This window comes from Pongo pygmaeus, chromosome 3, assembly GCF_028885625.2.
Source record: "Pongo pygmaeus isolate AG05252 chromosome 3, NHGRI_mPonPyg2-v2.0_pri, whole genome shotgun sequence".
NCBI classification, from domain to species: domain Eukaryota; kingdom Metazoa; phylum Chordata; class Mammalia; order Primates; family Hominidae; genus Pongo; species Pongo pygmaeus.
Window position 1 is genome coordinate 113,857,939 of NC_072376.2, and position 24,675 is coordinate 113,882,613.

The window sequence follows — 24,675 nt, forward strand, 5'->3', positions numbered from 1 at the left end:
CATTAACACCCACAAAGCTTGTAACTTGCTTTTGTTTCTGAACAGTACTTAAATTTGGCTTAACAGATTATTTAACACAAGATAAAAAAGATACCAACTAAAAATGTAATATAAAACATAACTCTGCAAATCTCATGATTACACAAGTAACAAAGCATGAAGTTTAAATATTTATTTACTCACCAAGCTGTTACTACACCAACTCCTTCCTACTCCCCACCCCCATGTCTTTTTTTTCCCCTTATTTATTTTGTAAGGTGCATTTCCCGTGGTTACCATTGTTTTCAATGTCATAGTTACCCATATCTAAAAGGCACAGAAAACATTCTGTACTTTCAAATCTAGGAGCGACTACATTTTTTTGTTTTAATTTTTATTTTTCACTAGAACCTTTATGTTCAAATATTCAACATGATTAGTCATCTGTACAGATTGGAATCTGGATAGCTGAAGATGTTTTTATTCAGTTGCTTTCAAACAAATAGTAACCAAACATCATTTAAAATATGGGGATTAAAATGTCATTCATCAATAGATGTCAACTTGCTAAAGCAAGTTCTTTTGGCATCTTCTTAAGAAACGTATTGTTTCTAACAACAGCAAGAAAACCACACAAACACAAACCCAAATACTGATGGGAGACAAGGATTCTAACCCTCTACCTGTACTCATTGTCTCATACCTCAATGCACTAAAATCTGTAACGTCCACACAGCACAGAGATTTTACAGGTTTCTTTCAGGTAAATATAGAATTCAAAATTCATGCAATATTAATTTTGACATAAAGGATTATGTTTAATTACTATCCTTAACTTGCTTTCCTTTAATCATATCTTATCAAGTAGTAGAAGAGGCGATTATGGCCTCCCAACCATCCCTTCCATTAAAGATAAATTGCTTATATTTTCCCTGCTAAATAGATTTATATCTAATATGACTAATCTGTAAATAAATGGAATACAAGATTTATAACCCCTGTACATATCAAATCACTTAAGATCCATGTTTTTGTATGGCTTAAAGAGTTCCCCCTTCTTATATCACATCACACAAACCGGTGTCCCACATCATCTGAAACAAAGAGATACATTTCAAAGAATTAATTGATATTAATTCCTTTCCCTTCCCTTTCAAATGCCACTGTGTGTGTGTGTGTGTTGTGTGTGTGTGTGTGTTGTGTGTGTGTGTGTGTGTTTTTCTAATACATATCGACGTTGGCTACTCTTATCTCAGGGAAACACCTCTTCCAAGATGGTCAAGCATGACCCACAAAGTCAACAAAGGGAGTTCTTGAACTTATCAATGCAAGCTACTATGAATCATGCCATTAATCAATACTAGTGTGAATCATCACAAAGCCAGTCCAGGGAACACAGACCAAGACTTTGCAGTCATTCGACAAAAGTTTTGGCTGATAATTTACACAATGAAAACAAAAAGGCAAAAACAGCATAAACTCCTACACCTAAATTGCAATGCAAAAGCACATATACTTTAAAGCAGTGGTCCCTAACTGTTTTGGTGCCAGGGACCGGTTTCATGGAAGACAATTTTTTCATGTACAAGGCAGGGGTGGATGGATGGTTTCTGGATGAAACTGTTTCACCTCAGATCATCAGGCATTTGTTAGATTCTCATAAGAAGCATCCAACTTAGATCCCCACATGCGCAGTTCACAATAGGGTTTGTTCTCCTAGGAGAATCAAATGCCACTGCTGATCTGACAGAAGGCAGAGGAGCTCAGGCAGTAATGCTTGCTGGCCCGCCACTCACCTCCTGTGTGCCCAGGTTCCTAACAGGCCACAGACTGCTACAGGTCGGAGGCCCAGGGGACCCCTACTTTAGAGAAAATATGCTAAAGCCAATATATGTATGTTAAGGCAAATAAACACAAATGCCAGCCACAATCTTGGGTGGCTTTTGTTCAGACACCTGACTCCTTTAAAATACTTGCACATACTATGGAAATGATTACAAATTATTTAGGTCATAAAGTTTTGCACCTGGAAATATCTACTTCACTGAAAAAGTTACCAAGAAGGTAGAAAAATCCTGGAATCTCACAAATGGAAGTTATGAAGTTAATTATGTTAATAAAATTCAAACAACTAATTAAAAAACAAAAACTGTCTTACACACTTTAAGGGGCTCTATAACCAAACTCATAGCATCTTCTAGCCTTCATTTCAAAATGGAACTCAAAATACTCTTACAGGCCACTGTGTCAGAATTTTAACCATTCCTCCAAAACTGATAGTTTACACAAATGCTATAAAAAATTAAGTATAAGAAATTCAGCTTCAGCATCCATAGCTGGACATGACAGACCATCTCAGGAGAATCTGAAGGCCTATAAAAGAAGCCTGGTCCTTTATCAAGGTCTGAGTAAGTGGGTCAGCTGTCACCTGTGACAGAGTTCAGCCTCTCACAAGAAAGTACATTAGCTGCAGCAGCCCAGGATCAGTTTTCGACAGCTGGGACTTGAACCTGTAGGATTTTAAAAGTTGTTAACTTTTTTTGATGGAAAGCATATATATTCTTTCCAGCAGGTTTTAGATTGCACAACAGGAAAAAAAAAAGTATGTGTGTAATATTAATATATCTTTTCTCTTAAAATAAATAGTAATGTGAGGCTATGTTTACTAAACTTTTAATGTTTAAAGATTAAATAACAAGGTCATTCTCAAATCTATATCTCATTTCTGAAACCCAGTAACTGACAGACAAAAAAAAATAGTTACTAGCAGAAATACCTTAGCTAATTTATCTTGTTTTAGCAAAGCTTAAAATTTTTGAATTAGCCACCATCTTACATTTTTGATTACTTTAATTATACATACTTAAGCATTAGAAACACAACTTAAAAAGTCACATTCATTTTTATATAACCCTTTTAATGTGTACATTTAGAGTGCATCACCAAAAGAAATAGAAATTAAAAGCCTTTAGGGAGAACTGATGTTGACCTTTACTTCTTGACAAAATTCTTGTTTTGAAAATATTCGGCATAGAAACACAAGCCTCTGATCAAAACAGTGGCAACACATGTTAATTTTCTTAGATATGCAGCCCAACTCTAGGCATGTGAGTGTGAAGTTCAGACACCCTGAGCAGCCTGTCTTCTGCTCCCATTCAAGTGCACAAAGTCCTCTGCTTAAAGGACCCACCATCATTCTACAGCCAGGACAAGAAAGACGCTATTTCAATTAACACAAGTATAAAATTATTTTTCTGCCTTCCAAGGTATATGGATCACGTGGCATTAAAAAGGAAACAAAATAGTAGCTAGTGTTCTATTAACCTCTCTTTTTTTTTTTTTAATTGATGTGAGGAAAGCGCCTAAAGGAGTTTTCAGTTAAGTTTGCCCAAGACAAACTTTAAATTTATATTGCTAGTCAAAGGCTGGTAACTTAAGTTCTGTGCAAACTCAAGAAATGCAAATAAAATACAGTTTTCAACAACCCAGTTCCTGCTGCATCATACCATTTTTTCCTTCCTTGACCCAACCATTTAAGTCAGACAGGTTGAGGAGACAGTCACCTTCAAGAAAGCCCTTTGCCCTGCCAGCTTAAAGTCATGCCAGCAACCAAAGTAGAATCTGATATAAAAATAGGAGTCTGAGGAATCCAGGGAAGGCAAAGCACATCCTGAGGCCAACAGGTTAGACTGCCATCACCTCTTGGTGATAGAAACTTAAGGCTATATCTGAAGGTGCAATAGTATTAACCTCCCCTACCAAATTAATCAGTTAAGTCAATAAATAACTAAAATGGCCAGATGTCTGGCTGAAAAACCAAAGTGAATGAATTGGTTTTGCAGAGTCACAGGTGAAGGACACTAATCTACTTTTTTACAAGTCTTAGCTTACATATAAAGGCCATTTATTTTACTGAGGCAAAATTAATGGTTACCTACCCCCCAAAAATTGCAAGGCTGTCATTACAAACGCATTGGAATACTAATGTGGAATTAATTAATTACTCTCAAGTTATCTGAATTTTCAGGCACCCTAGGTTCAAACAAATTAACAGATTATAATTTTTAAAAGAAGGAAAGGAGAGGGGAGGAGAAGGGAGAAGGGAGGGACGGGGGAGGGGAGTGGTCGGAGGAGGGGATAAGAGGGAAGGGGAGGGAGGGGAAGGAGGAAGGGCAGAAGGGATTAATAACAAAATAGTGCTACCAAAAGGAGAAATAAAGCTTAGCATGCTAGTTACAAAGACATGATGATGTTCGTGAGGCAGTAAAAATATTATCTGTGTATTCAAAAAAAAAATAAAGGAAGCAGCTGTATAAATATTTTAGCTTTTTCCCCAAAAAAAAATGTTCATATGCTGTTCTGGGGATAGAAATAATACAAGCTGAGGCAATGTGTTAACCCACTAGAAAACACACACACACATATACACAGGCACGCACAAAATGAAGTGCCTTGAGTCCCTTCATCCTTCCCCTTTTTGATTCGAAACATTTCCTCCCAACTTGGCTGCAAGACGGAAATCCTGAAAGTGAGGGTCATCAACAATATCTGTCACTCTCCAACTGCGTAGGAGGAAAAAAACAAGCTCTTACTTGCTGGTTTCAATTTAAAAAAAAAGAAAAATGACACTGGTCTGCTATCTTTTATAAATCCATTATAAATGTAATGCCAATTTCATTAAAACTATGTATATCTACATTAAAATATACTCAAAAGAAAAGTTACAACAAAAATAACTCTACAGCTAAAATATGCATTTTATTTTGCACATTTCCTTCATATCTGTGTATCAGAATACATACATAAATATAGGTGTAATCATGGTTTGCTTATAGTTTTGTATTCTGCACTTTCACTTGGCATCTCGTAACATTTCCATATGCTCCACTTATTTGTAAAATCATTAAGAATTCCATGATATTCCACAAATGCGTAACCTATTTATTCACTTGCTTATTTATTTCTACCTGCCTTCTTATAGAATGGGCTTAGCATACAATCACCCTCATTTGAGGTAGACTATTATGATTTCCACTATTCTCTTTTTGGACACTTAGGATGTTTCCAATTGTCTTCCTCATTTGCAGTGAAATCTGCAATGAGCAACTTCATGTAATAAAACTCCCTTTCTGAATTTAATCATTTCATGATTAATTATCAGGTGAGTTAATGAGTCAAAGATTGTAAATCCAGTCTCTTATGTATAAATATATATAATTTAGTGTATACATTCATAGATTTTCTTTTTATACATAATATATGTATATATGTGAGGTTTTTTTAAACTTATCTTTCATTTTACATTAAATTTCTCCCTCCCCTCAAGGATGAGCCTATGACTTCTATGAATCTGTCTCATTCAAATGTCACTTGATTCCAGTTATACATTCAATTTCACAATATCACTATAATCCCAAAATGTCCGTGTGTGTGTGTGTATGTCAGATGTTTAAGACTAACATTAAAATGGGCTTACAGGCCCTAAGATCATGCTGCTGGAATGGTGCAAGGGAGTGTTAGGAAGGAAGATAGCCTGACATCAGAAATGTGCCACCCACATGCACGTAATGAAGACTGTGTGACACCAACATTGTACCTAGCAAGACAAAAGTGATCTACAGTTTTAAGAGATGAGTGACATAAAGTTAAAAGTCAACAAAAGTTCACAAAACTTGCCAAGAAGCAGCTAGCAAAAATCTTGAAAATAGTAATTTCCCTAAAGGATACAACTGTTTCTGGTTTGATTAAGTCATAAGATGCATTCTATAAGAAAGATCATTTCTGTTACCTCTATCTCCAGTTTATCTGGTGCAGTCCCAGGAATTTCCTTTGGTCACCCATTCTGCTCCTGTTAATGGCCCAACAACTGAGGTGGAATTGCCATCCACATTAAACCACCCTTCACATTTGCTTTCCCATCACCATGTTTTATTTTTAACAACACTTATCAGTAACTGGCATTTTCTTTCTTAATTAATATAAATATTTCCTTGCTTACATAATATCAATACATGAGAATGTAAGCCTAAGAAAGTAAGAACCTTGTCTCTTTATTTTTTCATTTATGTAAACAAATATTTAGAGTCCCTACATATGCTGGACAGCGGATGGAGCAGCGATCAAAACAGACAAAAATGCATACACCCTTGTGAAGCTTACATTCCAACAAGGAGAGACAGACAACCCACTACAAGAGTCAGATAGTATGTTAGAAGGTAGTTAATGCTATTGAGAAAAATAAAACAAGGAAGGAACACAGGGAGTGCCAGAATAAGGGTATAGGTATGTGGTTGCAACTTAAACATCATCTCCAGCACCTACGAGAGGGCTTGGAGGCAATCAATGAATACCACCTCATGGCATGGGGTCAGACTGGCATATCCCAACTCCCTGGATACAGTGATTGGTTTTGAGGTATGCAAATAAAATCAGAGTCATTCAGACGCAAGAGACATTGGAGCTAGCAAGCTCCACTGTATTTTGGTGTTGTGAACAGGCAAGGCTTAGAGCTACTATAACCATTTTGCTACTATAAGAACAAAGACATCATAAGTAGGAAAGCACAATGTAGGAAAGGCAGAACCTAAGAGAGAAAAATAACCAGGATTGTTTACATTAGTTGATTGTCTGCTGCAAACTGTACCTGATGTTTTGCCCCTTAACTAGGCTATTCAGTTACTTAGCGTAATTAGAACCTCTACATCAACTAAATTAGTTCTTCTATGTGGGTCAAAATAATTTCCTGCTTTGCTTTCACTAATAGGAGTTACCTTTGGGGCCAATTCCTCATTTGAAAAAAGTCAAGAGTTGCTGTGTGATGTTGTTTAATCCACTCTAAGCTAGGTTTCCCATGACTTGCAACCTAAGGAGTCTGTATTGGCACGCATTCTAATTTATTGTGTAATCTGAGGATTGCCTTCCCAATACATGGCATGCTCATCACTATGTCCTTGTTCCAGCTCTGGAATACTTCCTCTGCCCTCCACTCTAAGCCTCAATTAGGGGAAGGTCCTCCATTCTACCAGTCCACATCCATATCTCCATTGCTTTCACAAAGCATTCACGAATTAATCCATGCATTATTCACTTAATCATTAACTCTAACAAATGTTTAGCAGACACTGACAAACACTGAGAATAAGATTAGTAAGGCAACATCCTTGTTCTCTAGGACATTTCAAAAAGGATGGAAAATACTTGAATGAATATCTGTAATAGAAAACACAGGCTGATTACCTGGACAGAGTGATATGTAGGAGACAATGAGTGTGTGAATGGTGGAGTAAACAAATGTCTTTGGAATGGCCCACAACTTCCCTTACCTCCACTAGGCTCAACGGTGGTATCAACTTGTCCTATAACACACATGGGCCAGTCACAGTGGCTCACACCTGTAATCCTAACACTTTAGGAGGCCGAGGAGGGCAGATCCCTTGAGCCCATGGGTTTCAGACTAGCCTGGGCAATGTGACGAAACCCCATCTCTGCAAAAATAAGACAAAAAATTAACCAGGCATGGTGGTGTACTCCTGTAGTCTCAGCTATTCGAGAGACTGAAGTGGGAGGATCACCTGAGCCCAGGGAGTTCGAGGCTGCAGTGAGCCCATGATCATGCCACTGCACTCCAGCTTGGGCAACAGAGTGAGACCTTGTCTCAAAAAACAAACACACACACACACACACACACACGGCCCCTATAGTGGGACCTGACTCTTCCCTAAAAAGTTCTAAGGTCTTTAAGGGCAGAACTCTGCCCTATAGTTCTTTTAGAGCATCTAACATTTCTAGCATATCATACATAGTAAGTCTCCAGTAATTGTTTATTAAATTAAAATATGAGTGTTTTGTACTCAAACATTTGAAAAGAATCATAGATGCTGTTTATCAGTAGTCCTAGTTGACTTTCATTGCTTTCTGAAACTATCAATTTTCTCTTATCTGTTGTAACAGCTGAGAGCTTATCAGAAGAGCTCATCCTAAACCAGCAGTGCATGCGCCTCTCCCATGGCATCACCACATGGCCTCTAAATCAGCTCTTCTTTGTGGGTCGAAATAAGTCCCGCTTTGCTTTCACTAACACGAGTCCTCTTAGGATCCAAGGAAATAATTACTTTAGAGCTTTACTTTTAAATACTATATACAGAAGCCTCTATGCTTTGGCAATGAATTAAAGAGAGATTTTCTATTGCCACAGAACTCCTTAATCAGGCTCTTCTCAATTTAGAAAAATAAATTTAAAAGACTGACAAACTAAGTTGAAGTAAGTACAGCTGTTGGTCCTTAGGATAGGGCAAACAACAATTAACCAAAAAACAAGGGGTTGGGGTGGACATAACATGTTCCTGAAAAAGTTTTGAAGATTCTTAAAAGCTAATGTGATTCAAAAGGAAAAAAAGTGTTTTTCTCATATGGTGAATATTCAATCTAGTTTGTATTGTTTTTCCACGTGACAATCTTATGTATTATATCACATAATGTAAATTATTTTCTATTTCCTAACCTGTGTGGTCATTTACAGGCTAAGTTTGATAAACCAACTTGCTAACCATCCTATCCAAATCTTACCCACTGTTTCAAAATGTTACATTAACATTTTGGTACCATTGTACTATTAGTGTTATGGTCAGAGAATGCATGACTGGTGAAGTAAGGTCTGGGAAGCTGGCCTAGAATCATAACCCACACTCACAGTGTGGTCAATGGGCAAGTGCATTCTGAAGTTCACAGCAGGAAAGGGAAAGCAGCATGGAAAACATGCCCTTTTCCCCACTCGAATCCTCCTACCCTTCGTTTTCTCCTCCTTTACCTGCTTGCTCAATCACAGGTAATAATATTATCCCCCCTTTTCTGCCTTCCCATGCTTCACTTTTCCATAACACAATTTGGGCAGCCACTGACTGCCTAGCGGCCAGGACAGGGAATAAAACACACTCAGGAACTCTTGATTCTTCAGACTTTAAAGGAATACCAACCAGCGCAGCCATGGCTGTGTCCTAGTAAGAAAGGAAGAAATGTTAGTCACTTTCTCTTTGATGTTTACCTACTCCAATGAGAGTGTGAAGGGTAGAGTGAACAAACGTCTTCGGAATGGCCCACAACTTCCCTTACCTCCATTAGGCTTGATGGTGGTATCAACTTGTCCTATAACACACATGGGCCAGTCCCTCACATTTTTCCACACGTAGCAGATGCTCCTGTTCCCCACCTGCATGCCTTCTAGTGTGGAATGAGAGAATAGACATCCAGAGGCCCACGCCCTCCTTTCACCTCCACCACAGCCATGTAATTAGGTGAACCTGGGCAAGTCACTTCAACTCCTTAGGTCTCAGCGGAACCATGTGATTGCTAGGCCACTTGTAGTTCAATGTTTTGCTCCATTTGTTAAGACTCCTACAGCTTTGCTTTACTGTTTGCTTATTTTTTTTCTCTATCTCTCTCTTGCTCCATGAGGGCAGAGACAATATCTATATCATCAGACACTATAGGAATGGGCCTGACAGAAGACAGCCAGAAGGCATTATGTAAGGAGAATGAATGTACCAAGATAGGAAAACCAATATTTCAACATTTAAAAAGCAATCTTAACAAAGCAATAAGGAAGAAACAATGATCCGTTTTTTTAGTTCACTAACAATGGTAACTGAGGAATGTCAACATCATCAAGCCTTCATGTAATACAGATAGAACAGTAAATCTCAGAAGAAGTGGAATGGAGATGGTGGCTTGAGGTCATAAGAATCACTTATATTTGTAGTTACAGAAATGAGTGAGCTTATAAAAAGTACTTCTTGGACCTTGTGCCTTCATAATCCAGTATTAACGTGGGACTCCAAGCATTCGTCTTTGAACTAGGTATCTCATCAAATAATTCTGAAGCACTGATGCTCATCAACACATCAACCCAATTAGGAACCATCAAATTAGGCTCCTTCCAGTCCAGCAATATGTAACTCTATGACACACATTAAGTTTTACCAAATATCTATTTATTTGTTTTCCTTGGGGTATTTCAGTATTATAATTTTATAACCACATATCAAGTAGATGCTATAATTTCATGCCCTACATATACCTAATCATTTATACTATTAAGGCGTATATTTGTCTCTAATATTAGTATATTCTAAGAGTATGCTTTATGAATTTTAATGATAAAAAATACATTATATATGGCAAAGAGGAGAAAAATAAGGTTCCTTCCATCTGGGGCACAGTTTCAACCTCAGCATTATTTACACTTTGCGCTTGATAATTCTTTGTTGTGGGGGGAGTTCTATGCATTGTAGGATGTTTGGCAGCATCTCTGGCTTTTACTCACTAGATACCAGCACTCTCCTGCTAGTTGTAGCGATGAAAAATGACTACAGACATTGCGAAACCCACCTGCTTCCTGCACCGGAAACCACTAAAAAAAATAACATTAAAATAATTTAAATAGTCATGGGTCCCAAAATACAAAATGTCTATTAATGTTTATATACAAGGTAAAGCTACGGTATCAACAGGCAATTACTTAAGAAAAAGGGCTACTGGTATTCTTGGTGTGAAAGTATATTCACTCATATTTTAGTGGCTTCAACACCTTTATGAATAGTCAGGCAAATGAGTTTTATCAAAATGGGCATCTATTTTCTATTTTGTACATAAAGCTTACACAGGTGGAAAACCTCCAAAATTAGTACATGCATGTTCTAAGACTATGAAGAAATTCCAAATAACATTTTCTTAACCTTCTTTTTAGAAAACTGGACACTGTCATTCAAAATCTTGCTGTAGACTCCATGATTTAAGACCATGTCTAGACAGAATGAAACAAAATGGAGACTTGGCAATTCTTTGGTATTATTACTTTGCTTCAAACTTTTCCCTTTGGGATTTAAATTACAGCTTTTAGCTGTCAACACTAATAAATTTAACCAGATGATTAGCAAACTTACAAATAACTTTTTGCCATATAGGCAACTGTCATGAGTTAAAGATGTTTCCATTCCCTCCTATGATTCCTCTTCAGAACAGGTTTGGAATCCCAGAGGATAGTGTAAAAAGTTTAAAAAGAAAATCACTCATTCTGCAAGTTTAACACTAGCGAGTGAGATATTTTCTTCCAATGGATCAGACCCAACAAGTTATGAACTTTAGATAAACTTCTTTGGAACCGTAAGATCTCAAGAATGTTTCCTTCTGTGCTTTCTTTTGTAACAGATTTGAAAATAAGCTGGAGTTGCTGTTGTTGCTGTTATTGTTGTTGCTGTTTCTGAAGGAATATTACAGGTCTTTCAAGCAAAATGTGTCAAGAGGAGAGTCACATTGACTGTTTAACCTTAGAATTATATATATGCATTTTAAACATGTTCCTAAATGGTAGCACGAAAGGAATTTCCTAACCTTGTTAAGAATTACCGACCTTATAAAAGGGGGTAATTTTCCCAAATAAAATTCAATAGATTTCAATTACAGCAAACTTTAAAGCATTTTATATTTCTATTGGTATGTAATTCACAGTGGAACATAGAAAGTTAACCATTTCTCAGAGGCTATTATGTTTGTTTTTAGAACTAAATATAAGTATTTTGTATGTGAAAAGTTTTAAGATTATTCATTCATCTAGAGTCTACCACAGTCCAGATTTCTCGCAGTATCTTTTGTTCATTTTACTGCTCCTTAACAGATGCATGAGAAAGCTAAAGAAAAATAAAGGTGAACTACTTTTATTCTACTACACTCCATATTTTGATAAACCAGTTCATCTTTTTTGCTTTAAGCTGACCTTTTCAAAAATAATCAGGTAAGTAATTATAATATGTCCATTCTCTTTTTAAAGGTGGAATCCCATATGTTCCTATTATTCCTATTAATTCTGGTGAGTATGTTATGTCATTTAAGGGTTTTATCACAGGCTTACTTTCCTGAGGGTTTCAACTAGATTGTTTCTGTTTCCCATTTTTTAAAATAAAGGTTCATTTATTATTATAGACATGTGCAAAAGTTTACATTTATGCATACATGATTATAATTGATAAACTAAAAAGTCATACATCTAAAAGTTAGGAGACTCAAGATTATAGCTGAAGTTAGTCAATGATTCATAGTAAAACACTGCTAACTTATTTAGTGGCCCCTTCTGTAACACCAGTCTGCCATCAAACCACTTGAGAAACATTCTGAAGTTAAATAGCAATACATTGAAATAACATATATTTAAAACACCAAGAGGCTTCTTTTAAAAAGTTTGAATATATGCACAATTGAGTACAATATCATTCTAGGAACTTATAAAACTCCTATCAAAATACCATGGTTCAGAGACAGTAGCAAATAAAACAATACATAATGATAAAACAGGAAATATTTATATATTGCTTTCTTCCTCATTTATAATCGTCTTTTCTTTTTAATGAATTTTGATTGAGACTGCTAAGTGACAAGTTGTCTGGGCTTCCCTAATCTTCTCTAGTCATTTCTTTTGGAGTTAAAATGAGATTAATTCCAGATGAAAATAAATATTATCTCTCTTCGCACTGTGCCTAGCACATAGCAAGTACAAGAATAAGCTTCCAGTTTAAATGAAGAACCTGACACATGGCGCAAAACTAATGATGATCATAATCACTTACCATGTCCTAAGAGATTACTATATAGACATCATGAACTGGCTATCATAATACAGGTCAGTGCTTAACCTATCCAGTGTAATGTTAACAGATCCATGTAAGATGACAAAACTGGGCCCAAGGTCTCTTAGGAAACATATAGTTTGACCATGCAGAGGGCATCATGGCCAATTGTACCTGGGATGTCAAGAAGAGGAACTCACTAGATGACCATCCTTGGGAGAGAGTCAACCATGCCAGCCCAGACACATATAGCCAGCTGCTGGCATTGGATTCTGCATATAACCTACCATGACAGAGGTTTCTACAGGCCTTTTTCCCTACTTCCTTATGCAGGAATATTCATCTGGATAATGAAGATCCCCTGTCCTAAATCTGAGATTTGGCTTGCATTTAAACATGAAATTAAACAGGTATTTAAACTGAAAATCTGCTGCAAACTGTTTCTCTCATGTTGAAATACAACTGTTTGATTGGGTTTTCATGCCTTATAATGTTTTCTTATTGTTCCTTTTGAATAGTTTAGCTGTTTTTACTTTGCTCTCCACTGTATCAGGAGTGAGAGCACATTACTGATGCAAAGAAATAGGACCAGGAATCAGGGAATCAGATCTTAAACTGACTCCTCATATTTGTGTCTCCTGGAAAATTCTCACTGGGCTTTCTCAGTGGGAATAAGCAATTCCAATAAGTGACTCCAGAGATTCCTCTCAGTTCCAAAGACCTAGGATTGTAGTATCTCTCCTATATATATATCCTAGGGTCAGAACAAGCTAATGGGTCTCATAGCTCCTTATGCCAGCATTACAGAAAGATGTACCCTCAGATAGACTCAAGAGTCCCTAAGATGTAGCCCAATGTCATTCAGGACCCCAAAGCCTCATATTTCCTTTTAAACTGGTCTAAGACAAAGAAATCTTGATGTAAAGACACCTAACTAACTAACAATACCTACACGAAGCAGGGATATATATATATATATATATATATATATATATTACAGTTGACCCATTAACAACATAAGTTTGAACTTCCCAAGTCCACTTATACATGAATTTTTTCATTAAGTTATACAGAGTATGCATGCCTCCCCTGCCACCTCCTCTACCTACTCCTCCTCTGCCACCCTTGAGACAGCACGACGAATCTCTCCTCTTCCTCCTCAGCCTACTCAATGTAAAGGCAACAAGGATGATTATAATGCTCCACTTCCACTTAATGCAGAGTAATTTTCTCTTCCTTAATGATTCTCTTCGTAACATTTTCTTTTCTATAGCTTACTTTACTGTAAGAATATGGTATATATAATACATATAACGTACACAATATATGTTAATTAACTTTATGTTATCCATCAGGCTTCCAGCCAACAGTAGACTATTAGTTAAGTCTGGGGGGAGTTAAAACTTATGCATGAATTTTCGACTACATGAGGGGTCAGTGCCCCAAGTCCCCAAATTGTTCAAGGGTCAACTCTGTGTGTGTGTGTGTGTGTGTGTGTGTGTGTGTGTGTGTGTGTGTGTGTGTTTATATACTCATGCATTGCTTTATGATGGGGATATGCTCTGAGAAATGTATAATTGGGCAATTTTGTCATTGTGCAAACATCAGAGTGTACCTGCACAAACCTAGATGGTATATATGTATATATTTTTTCCACATAGAAAACTAAAGGTCCCAGTACCACTGCTGAATATCAATAATTTCTCTTAATTGATCTGCAATGTCAATATCAAGTGCCATATATTGGGTTTCCCTTTTTTTTTTTTTTTTTTTTTTTTTTTTGGTACAGAAGGGGTCTTGCTACGTTGCCCAGGCTGGTCTTGAACTCCTGGCCTCAAGTGATCCTCCCGTCTCAGCCTCCCAAAGTCCTGGAATTACAGGCATAAGCCACTACATACAGCCCATTAGAGTGTTCCAGGCTACAGATGCAAGGCTTGAGGACCCCATTAGTCCTGCAGTCCTTGTTCTGAGATCAGTTGAAAAACACCGAAGACTTGGAAGCTGGACAATGACAGAAGGTTTTTTTGTTTGTTTTTTGTTTTTTTGTTTAGAGACAGGGTCTCACAATGTTGCCCAGGCTGGTCTTGAATAATCCTCCCACCTCTGCCTGCCAAGTAACTGGGATTATAGGAATGAGCCATCATGCCTGGCTCAAATATACTCCATTATAATCATATGGGACCCTGTCCTATATGGGGTCTGTCACTAACTGAATCATCATTATGCAGCACATGACTGCTATGTGTATATATGTATTTATTTATAAGAAATAAATATTACATACCAGAATTATACAGTTTTGTCCTCTATCTCTTTGGAATGCTAAAGGACAGACACTTGTCTTTTTAAATACCCCCATTGTACCAAATATGTACACAGCCACAGGAAATGAAGATGAGTAAATAAATTTATAATTTCCATTATAAAATGTCTAACTTATTTTCATCAGGTCATAAGCATTAGGAGGTAAGGCCATGTTTACACTGTCTGCCCTATATCATCAAGGACCAGCATGCCACATAGTCTTACAGCTACTTTAAAAGGCATTCTTTGAACACACTTTTTGTGAATGTATACCCAGCTTCATGCTTGGCACTGAATTTGCAAAGGTGATCAAGATAATAATCTCTTAAAAGCATAAAAATCTTTTAAAATTAAAATGATATAATAGCCTCTGCTTCCCAGAAACATAGTCTACTAAGAAGGCGGGGTGGAGGAAGTAAATAAGCAGATAACAGAGAAATACACTGCTATTTCAGAGAGACAAATAATTTGGGTCATACCACAAATAGGGTCATACCACAAATCAGACAAATAAGCTACAATATTACCAACTTCACTTAACAGATACAAATTAGTAAGGTTAATGTCCACTCATTAAACATTTCTATCTGTCAAGTCAAGCTACCCATACAAACACTTTGTATCCAGAAGATGTTGATCATAGTAGCTATAAAACAGGTTTAGTCAGAAAAGCTATTAGGATCAAAAATTGGCAGTCACACATCTTGGCTTGGGTATTCCTAACACATAAAGGACAAAGATCACATCAAAAACATAAACCGTGAGCAACCTACCAGTGCAACACCATTAATATTGCCATAGTGATAAAACCGTTTTTGTTTTAATGTTTTAAATTAATTTTAAAATCCCTTTTTGCCAGCCAGGCATGGTGGTTCATGCCTGTAATCCCAGCACTTTGGGAGGCCGAGGCAGGTGGATCACTTGGTGCCAGGAGTTCAAGACCAACCTGGCCAACACGATGAAACCCCATCTCTACTAAAAAATAGAAAAAATTAGCTAGGCATGGTGACACACGCCTGCAGTTTCAGCTACTCGAGAAGCTGGGGCACAAGAATCGCTCTGCCGGGAGGCAGAGGTTGCACTGAGCCGAGATCGCACCACTACACTCCTGCCTGGGTGACAGAACGAGACTCCGCCATGTAATATTTCATATAGTAGGCCTAAATGTCATTCTGGAATGTACTGTATATCTGCCTCCCTCAAAATAATAATATCTCTGAATAATTCTGAGTTATCTCCATACAAAAAAAAGTCACTGTTTCTACCACTATTTATAAATATTTTGGTAGACACCAAAAAATAATAATGAAAAGGGAAAAGTATTCATCTAAAATTATCACAATCTTTAGATTTAGGAACAGGATTTTACTTTAAATCATTCCAAACATCCTTAAAACAGAAGTCACCATCATTCACCACAAATGGAATCATCTCAAACACCAAGACAGTAAACATGTTTATACTTACATTTACAAATTTACATAAATGCATATATTTGTATATAAAATGACTCATTTATATAAATACATATACACAGACACTGACATACAAACTAGCATTCATATCTTCAAATGTCCAACATTCACATTCGTGTTTACTGAAACTACAAAATTCATTTCATTTAATGTCAAATAACGTGATACTACCTGCTAAATATTAGGGCCTCCCTACTCAAACATTTCCCGTGAAATCTGTGTTATGAATCACCCAATTCAATTGATAATCCTTGACACAAGTAATGTTAACAACCATTATATATATTAAATTTATATATTTTATATATTAAATTTATATATTATATATTAAATTTATATATAATATATATTAAATATATATTATATATTAAATTTATATATTATATATAAATTTATACATTGTATATATTATATTTATATATAATATATATGTAATTTTTTTTTTTGAGACAGAATCTTGCTCTGTCACCCAGGCTGAAGTGCAGTGACGCAATCTCAGCTCACCTCAACCTCCGCCTCCCAGGTTCAAGACATTCTCCTGCCTCAGCCTCCCGAGTAGCTAGGATTACAGGCACTTGCCACCAACCCCGGTTAATTTTTGTATTTTCAGTAGAGATGGCATTTCACCATGTTGGCCAGGCTGGTCTTAGCTCCTGACCTCGTGATCCACCCGCCTCAGCCTCCCAAAAGTGCTGGGATTACAGGTGTGAACCACCACATCCAGCTTTTAAAGCAGTATTATATAGCACCATATTTTATATATATATATATATATATATATATATAATTTTAAAAATCACAGTTAAAGGAAATTACTAGATAATGATCTAATTAAAATAAAACATGCAAATAAGTAAATATTATTTATATTTGCCTTCTGCAAAAATTGACTCATTTAATGTAGTTTATAGAATATCCTAAAGAAATTTCTGTTTCGAAGAAAAAAATTAAAAATGAATGCAAAGCTACATAGCTTCTAAAGGGTATACTTTTTTAGATACTAGTTTTACTGATAGAGACTATGTATACTTTTAAATATTTATTCCATTTGATAATAATGAAAAACAAAATATATAAATGCTGTAGATAGAGCACTAGATTTAGAGTAATCTCATTTGTAAATTGGTTTATGCCAGAAATACTCCCCAGAATGTTGCTCAAATGAAGTATCAAGCATCAGCTCCATCATTAGCCAGCTGTGTAACCAGGGACAAGTAATTCACCTCAGTTTGAACATCTTTAAAATGCTGATGCATCCTCATCTTCAAGGTTCCTTCTGGCTTTAACATTATGAAAAGACCAAACTGCGATGATATATTATTACAAGAATCTTATAATTCAAAAAGCAAGGATAAACTTTTCTAAGTTAGCACACTATTACAGAGTGATGACTGTTCTGTAACAAGTTTGTTATGGCATTCAGTAATAAGACCATTAACAGAAACATGACATGACATCTCTAAGGCTGCCATTACGGCACTTTTCTGTTTTTTTGACATGGAGGTTCATTCTTGTTGCCCAGGCTGGAGTGCAATGGCGCAATCTCAGCTTACCGCAACCTCTGCCTCCTGGTTCAAGCGATTCTCCTGCCTCAGCCTCCCTAAGTAGCTGGGACTACAGCACATTTTTATGCAGAACTCAAACTAATCTAAAAAACAAACCAGTTAATTTTCAATATTATCATTCCGATTGAGAAAGGGAGAAACTGAGTCCCAGAACCACAAGAGTGATTTGGCCCCATGTCAGCCAGACAGAATCCAACATGACAAGACAGAAGTTTCTGGCTCCAACCTCTGCCTTTTAAGAGTAAATGTAATTCAGACTCCCTAATTACTCTAACGCAGAGTTATTAACAAAGCACAGGAATCAAGTTGAAAACTTTAGGGTCAAATGTATGTCTTGCTTAAAAATTGGGAATGGCCATTAAATTTAGTTTTGAGTATCATTCAAAGCTATATTCCACTTCAAAATTCATACCTCCCTTAAAAAACTCTAGACAAATTTTTCATCATCAAAATGAGATTCAATCTCCACTGTGACTATGTCAAAATGAGAGACAAATACAAGGACAGATTCTGTAATTCTGTATATTTATCTCTAGGTTCAGTAATACATTGTTCAAAAAATGTGTAATTCTGACTCATTTCAAAATAACATGTTTCCCTAAAGTAAAATGGCCAAAATTTATATGTAAAATTCTACTGATACTTTAAAAATGACAAATGTAATATTCATATTCATTTCACATCCACCTCTTCAGCAAGCTACACTTGCTCACCCTAGGGAAATATCCTAATTTTTTCTACAAGTACACAAAAATATACAAACATATGCATTTTTATAAGTTTTTTTTAGCTAAATGATATGAAATACATGACCATATATTTATATGTACCTACATATCTACAACTTTCTTTGCTCACTTCAAAAATATCACGTACATTTTCCCAAGTGTACAGTGATCCAATTATTTTAATATAGCTGCATGACATCCCATAGTTTGAATGTACCATATGTAATCCAAAAATGTTTCACTGATATTTTTAACAAATAAAAATACGTCTTTAACAATTAACTTATATTCACAACATATAGGTTGTTAACAGTAGACATTCTTGTACTCTATGTATTGGTATTCTCTATAAGATGGTTTCCCAGAAGTGGGATAGGATCACTGAGAGAAAAAGTACATTTTTCATTCACCTTCTTATCATGAGTATATAAAAATGTCAACTAGCTGATATTCTTAGAAGCACTGGCTATTGGAAGTCATCTTAAGTGTATCAATTTGATGGGATAAAAATGACATCTTATTGTTTTCATTTGTATTATCATGACCACTCATAATGTTGAACATATTTCTACATCTTCACCGGTCAGACTTGCAATTTGTCTGATGTTCATGTCCTTTCAAAACTGTTTTTTGTTCCATTAATGTGCTGACGCCCTGTACATATTAATTAACCTTCTTTTCACCATATTTGTTGCAAATATTTTCTGCTAGTATTTTGCCTTTGTTTATGGTGTCTTTTATAAATGAGAATGTTTTACTTATGCAACCAAATCTGTTATTATGCATTATCAATCAAAGTTTCTTAACGTGTGTACAAAGACCTCTTTCATCAGGATATTTCACTAATCGTCTCTTATGTTTTCTCCTAATATTTTTTATTTAAATTGTTTTTTGATTCTATTTGTTCTATTACTATACTTGGAATTTCCTTATAGTACTATATTTGGTGAGAGCCACGCCGTAATATTTACTGAATAATCCACGCTTTTCCTATTTAATGGAAATGTCATTTCTTCATTTCAGTAAGGTTTACTATGTACTGGAACCTGTTTCTTGGTTTTGCCTAATGATGCCCATTTCTGTGCCAATACAGACCTACAGTTGGTAGATTTTACTTCCTGGTACAAGGACAATATTCCCTGTAGTTTCATTTCTAGTTTATTTCTACAGATGAAAAAGGTTTTATATATTTTTTAAATAAATGCAATAAAAATCTGAATGTTATGTAAAGTGTTCAAAATTGCTCATCTAGATAAGACTTTGAACAATTTCCTAAATTCTTCATGTTAAGATTTTAAACAGAATTACATTCAAAAATGAATAAAAATGTATACATTTACATATCTAATAGGTTTTAACGTAAAAACTTAAAACTTCTAGGATAGTCTATAGGTTTAAAACTTCTATTCAATTATTCATCAACACAAATAATTAAAGAATGTGAAAGAAAAATTTCTCTTGACCTGACATTTCTTAAAGAAGAAAACAAATTCAAAAATATCTAAGAAATGTTCCTTATTTTTATGTGCTACAATTTATATGAGACTAACTAAACAGGCCAGTCAGTCTGGCCCAATTTAAGGAAAAACATTGAGGACACTGAAAATTAACTGAAATGTCAACCCACTTTAGAAGAAAGCTATTAGTAAAACAAGGGTACAGTTACAAGCACTTGTGAAAAGCACAATAAATAAACAATGAGACCCATTCAAAGATACTGGGGAGACATTCAGGCTTCGCAGGGTTAGAACAAGAGACAGCAGAACCAGTTCCCACATGGGCAAGAGTTTGTTTATTTTATTTTGTTTATCTGAAATCAGAGCAAATGATCCCAGTGGTTTGGAATGGCTCAAAATGTTTCTGGGCATCTAGGGAAGAAAAACTGCCTGGTTTTCAGGCGGTGTTTCTTTTTGCTCACGTGAATTTTAAAGTTCACGACTGAAAATTGAAATATTTGAGACCACAACAGGTATTATTCTTTTAGTCACATGTTTAAGAGGAGATCAAAAGAAACACTTTCCACATAACTTTGAAAGTACCGCACAGTGTGACCCCATAAATTATTGTTTATGGAAATGTCTTTACAGAATTGTATTTCACACCTTGGGAAAAATGTGAAATGAACTTAGCAACTTTTAATCATAAAGTTTTCTAGAAAACTGAAAAAATACTTAAGATGTGAATTATTTGTTTCCATGATTTCATTTAAGGCCAGGCCAACTGATGAGAAAGCCTAGAATATATTTCTTTCAGAGTACAAATATGCAGGAAAATGACTATCACCATTTTTTATATAAAGGTAAATGAAACCTATGTTCTTTGAATAGAATGAGAGTTATAATATCAAAACTTTCTATTCAACAGCAATTTCAGAATGAAATCATTTGTCACAATCTTCCTATTTCAAATGAAAAAAGCAGCAGGTTATGGAGTCGGGTGTTTAAAAAGAATCAATGATAATGAAGTTTCAACCTTTCATTAATATCTTCTTTTACATCCAACAGTCAGAAAATGTTTTTAAGGACAAATAGGAAAGTGCCAAAATATAATACTCATTGAACCAGTTAATTTCAAAGCTTACACAGTGCTTTGAGAGGATAAGACTTGCTGGAAAGGTACAGTGAAGTAGGAGATTTTTTTTTTTTTTTCTAATCAGACATCCACAGGAGGAAAACGTTTTAACTCTGCCTCCTAAAATGGAGAATGTACTTTACCTTTATTAGGTGATGAGGCAGTCCACCACAAATACAAGAACTAAAAATTCCTTAGCGCAAGAAAATTAGCTCTTTGTCATGTCCATGGAACATCTATTGTTTGGCTAGCTTACTCTGGAAGGGGTTTCTAAGTTGGTTGGCTGTCATTAATCTAAGCGCATATGGGGGCAGCTAATTAGAGAGGGCACTTTTCTGTTTGAGCAACACTGCCTTAGGTGAGGCTTGAATTAGTAGCCAACTTTCACCCTACACCCCTACTCACTCCTGGATCAACACTCTGTCTGGAACACCTACCACTCCACTTTTGGAATGTGGCCTGCCTCCTCCACCTGACCACCAAGGCTCCTCCGGAAAGCCACAAATTATAGTGTTCAATTGCAGCCAAGAGAAGAAAGCACTTGGAGGTAAAGCCAAAGTGAGAGTGAAAGAAAAATTTCCACTAAGAAACCACCAGTAATAATAGATATATGAGCTACAGAAAAAGTAAACGAATATGGGCTGTACACCCACCACCTTCACTTCTCGGAAGAATAAGAGAAGAGAGAGAACACAAAAAGACTCGTATTCTGACTTGGGGGAAACAAAATTCAGCAGAAGCAAACCAAAAAATAAACAAGCCGAGCTACAGATTTCATTCTCTTTGCTCTGACTTACTGTAATTCTGATATGTCGAGCATTACAGACTTACTGACAAAAATACCAAATGCAACTCCCTTATTTCATATAGACTCCTTGTTTTGTGAAGGTATACTCTGATTGTTTTTTGTCTGTTTGTTTAGTTGTGGTAGCTCCTTTAGTTAAGAAGTGAGAATTACAGCACAGAATAGGCAAGACAAAAACAGTGAGTCCACGGGAGGATGAGGATGAGTGCTCTTTTCCTTCCTGGTAGACCGCTGCTTCAGTAGTATTTATTGAAGGATTATATCTGAGGGAATGCACACTATGTCTCCTCTCAAGAACCAATGCTACTGGTGGTATTGTAGGTGTTACAGTTCTATCAAAACACCAAGTATTTTTTTCCTAGCAAAAACATTAAACTTCAATCATGCTGAACAAAGACTCTAAAATGGGATTAATCACTGCACTAATTTCACTTTGAACCAAAAAAAAAAAAAAAAGATTCTGTTGGTACAATGTATTTATACAAATGACCCCACCTTATGTGGAAAACCTGAATGTCTGAGGGTAAGATATGTTTGCCCTAGCTCCACTTGTGATTACAGATTAAGTTTTCCTGGTCTGCAGGAACTGAAACACAGAATGTGTTGAAATGAGAATAGCTGCCATATGTCAAGTATTTGGGGGCTTTTACCTTCGAAACAATTCTGAGAAGGTGGTTTGGCAGAGCAAAAACCTAGCAAATCAGATACGTCACCACAGTTGGCTCACCTTATCAGCTGAAAATAAATCTTCATTAGTCAAACTCTAATATATACAGAAAAAGAAGGTAACTCCCTAAAAAAGTTTTGGCTTAACAAATTACTTATCTTGATTATGTGACAAATGGTTGCCATTCTTACTATAAAATGTAGTTACAACTGGTCATAAGTCCAGTGTTAAAAACGCTAAAACGTGGTCAAGTATAAAACAGTTTTTGGTGGAAATTTTCTCGGATGTTTCTAAATCTACCAGATGTACTTGTGGCCAACATTTGGAACACTTGGTGCCTAGTATGTGAAGCCTTCCTCCAGCGCAAATACCATGCTGAATGCTTTAAAACAAACCAAAGTAACCAAAGAGGTTATACTGAAGTATACACTGCTTTTTTAAGGATAAACTTCTCTTTTATAAAAATTCTATTTATACTCCAATTCCATGGTAAGTTAGGTTTCAGTAAAAGACACAATCTTCCACTTCACGATTTGAATCCTTATTGTAAACCTATTGAATCTGTTACCCGAAATAATTAGTGATAAAGAAAGCATAATGGTTACTAAGCAGTCAAGGGAGAATTTCCTAATTACATATTACACATTTTTTAGCCTTTTCATCTATTGGGTGTGCCTCCAAACAATTTAACAATACACTTTATAATGACTCATGTCCACATATGACAAGGAATCCTGTATGTGCTCTTATAGATTCATACAACAAATGTCCGGCCTGAAATGTAAAATTAAAAGTTATTTATCAAGATTTTAACGTATTTTTCACATACAAAAATCTTCATGTTATACAATGGAATTTTAAAAAATTATTTTCTTCAAAGATGAATAGACCTGAACCAAAGTAATCCTAAATTTTAAAACTGGAAAGGAGAAACTTCTTTATGAAAGATATTGGTATTATTATCATTCCATACTATATACAATATACTTGGTTACACTTTTATCACAATACCTAGCATATAGAATGTTCACAAAATCCCCTTACATGTAATATTTCAGATTTTTTTTTAACATACAAGGTCTCTGTCACCCAGGCTACAGTGCAGTGGCATGATCATAGCTCACTACAGCCTCCAACTCCTGGGCTCAAGTGATCTTGCAGCTTCAGCCTCCCAAGTAGCTGGGATTACAGGCACCCACCACCAAACCCAGCTAACTTTTTAATTTTTTGCAGAGACAGGGTCTTGCTATGTTTCTAACTCCTGGCCTCAAGAGGTCCTCTCACTCTCAAAGCACTGGGAGTACAGGTGTGAACCACCACACCTGGCCCATAATTCTTTTAGCCAAAATTAATTTATTTTGTAGTCACAAAAAATTTCATAATTCAAGTAAAATATACTTTCTGCAATGTGAAATTTTATATACATAAGATTAAACATTTTTCCATTAGCAAGAGGAAGATACTTCCCAGAAAAAGGAATCCAGAGTTTTCTACAAAGACTTCCTGGTCGGGCATTGTGGCGAAGGGGCAACACAGGGAAACTCTGTCTCTACAAAAAAATACAAAACTTAGCCTGGCATGGTGGTGTGCATCTGTGGTCTTAGCTACTTGGGAGGCTGAGGCAGAAGAATCACTTAAGCCTGGGCTATTGAGGCTACAGTGAGCCATGATTGCACCACTGCACTCCAACCAGGGTGAAGGAGCAGACCCTGTCTCAAAAACAATAATAATAATAATAATAATAATAATAACAAACCTTCCCAACCCCAGCCCCACCTTCCTCTGTCATCCCTTTTCTGTACTTTGATAGCAAGGCCTTTGTTATCTATGGAATAGAAAGGAAACAAAACGATACTACACATCAGGTATTATCTTGGTACTTCCTGTTGCTTCCAGTTATAAGGGGTTTTATTCCTGGGGATATTATAAAATGACAAAGCTTTCTACTTGATAATAATCCATAAATA

At 35.9% G+C, this 24,675-nt stretch overlaps 1 protein-coding gene across 5 annotated transcripts in view; it reads right to left on the minus strand.

Annotated features, from left to right (window-relative positions):
• The window catches only part of PPP3CA (protein phosphatase 3 catalytic subunit alpha), a 332,878-nt gene that overhangs the window by 268,863 nt on the left and 39,340 nt on the right, over positions 1-24,675 (minus strand). For 2 of the 5 annotated variants that reach the window (XM_054484217.2, XM_054484219.2), the window contains exon 1: positions 184-13,505. The exons of 2 other annotated variants lie outside the window; for them this stretch is intronic. The gene's annotated coding sequence lies outside the window, so the exon portion shown is untranslated. Of the gene's footprint in view, positions 1-183; positions 13,506-24,675 lie in introns of those variants that run through there. One more of the 5 variants, XM_054484218.1, reaches the window with a different exon arrangement.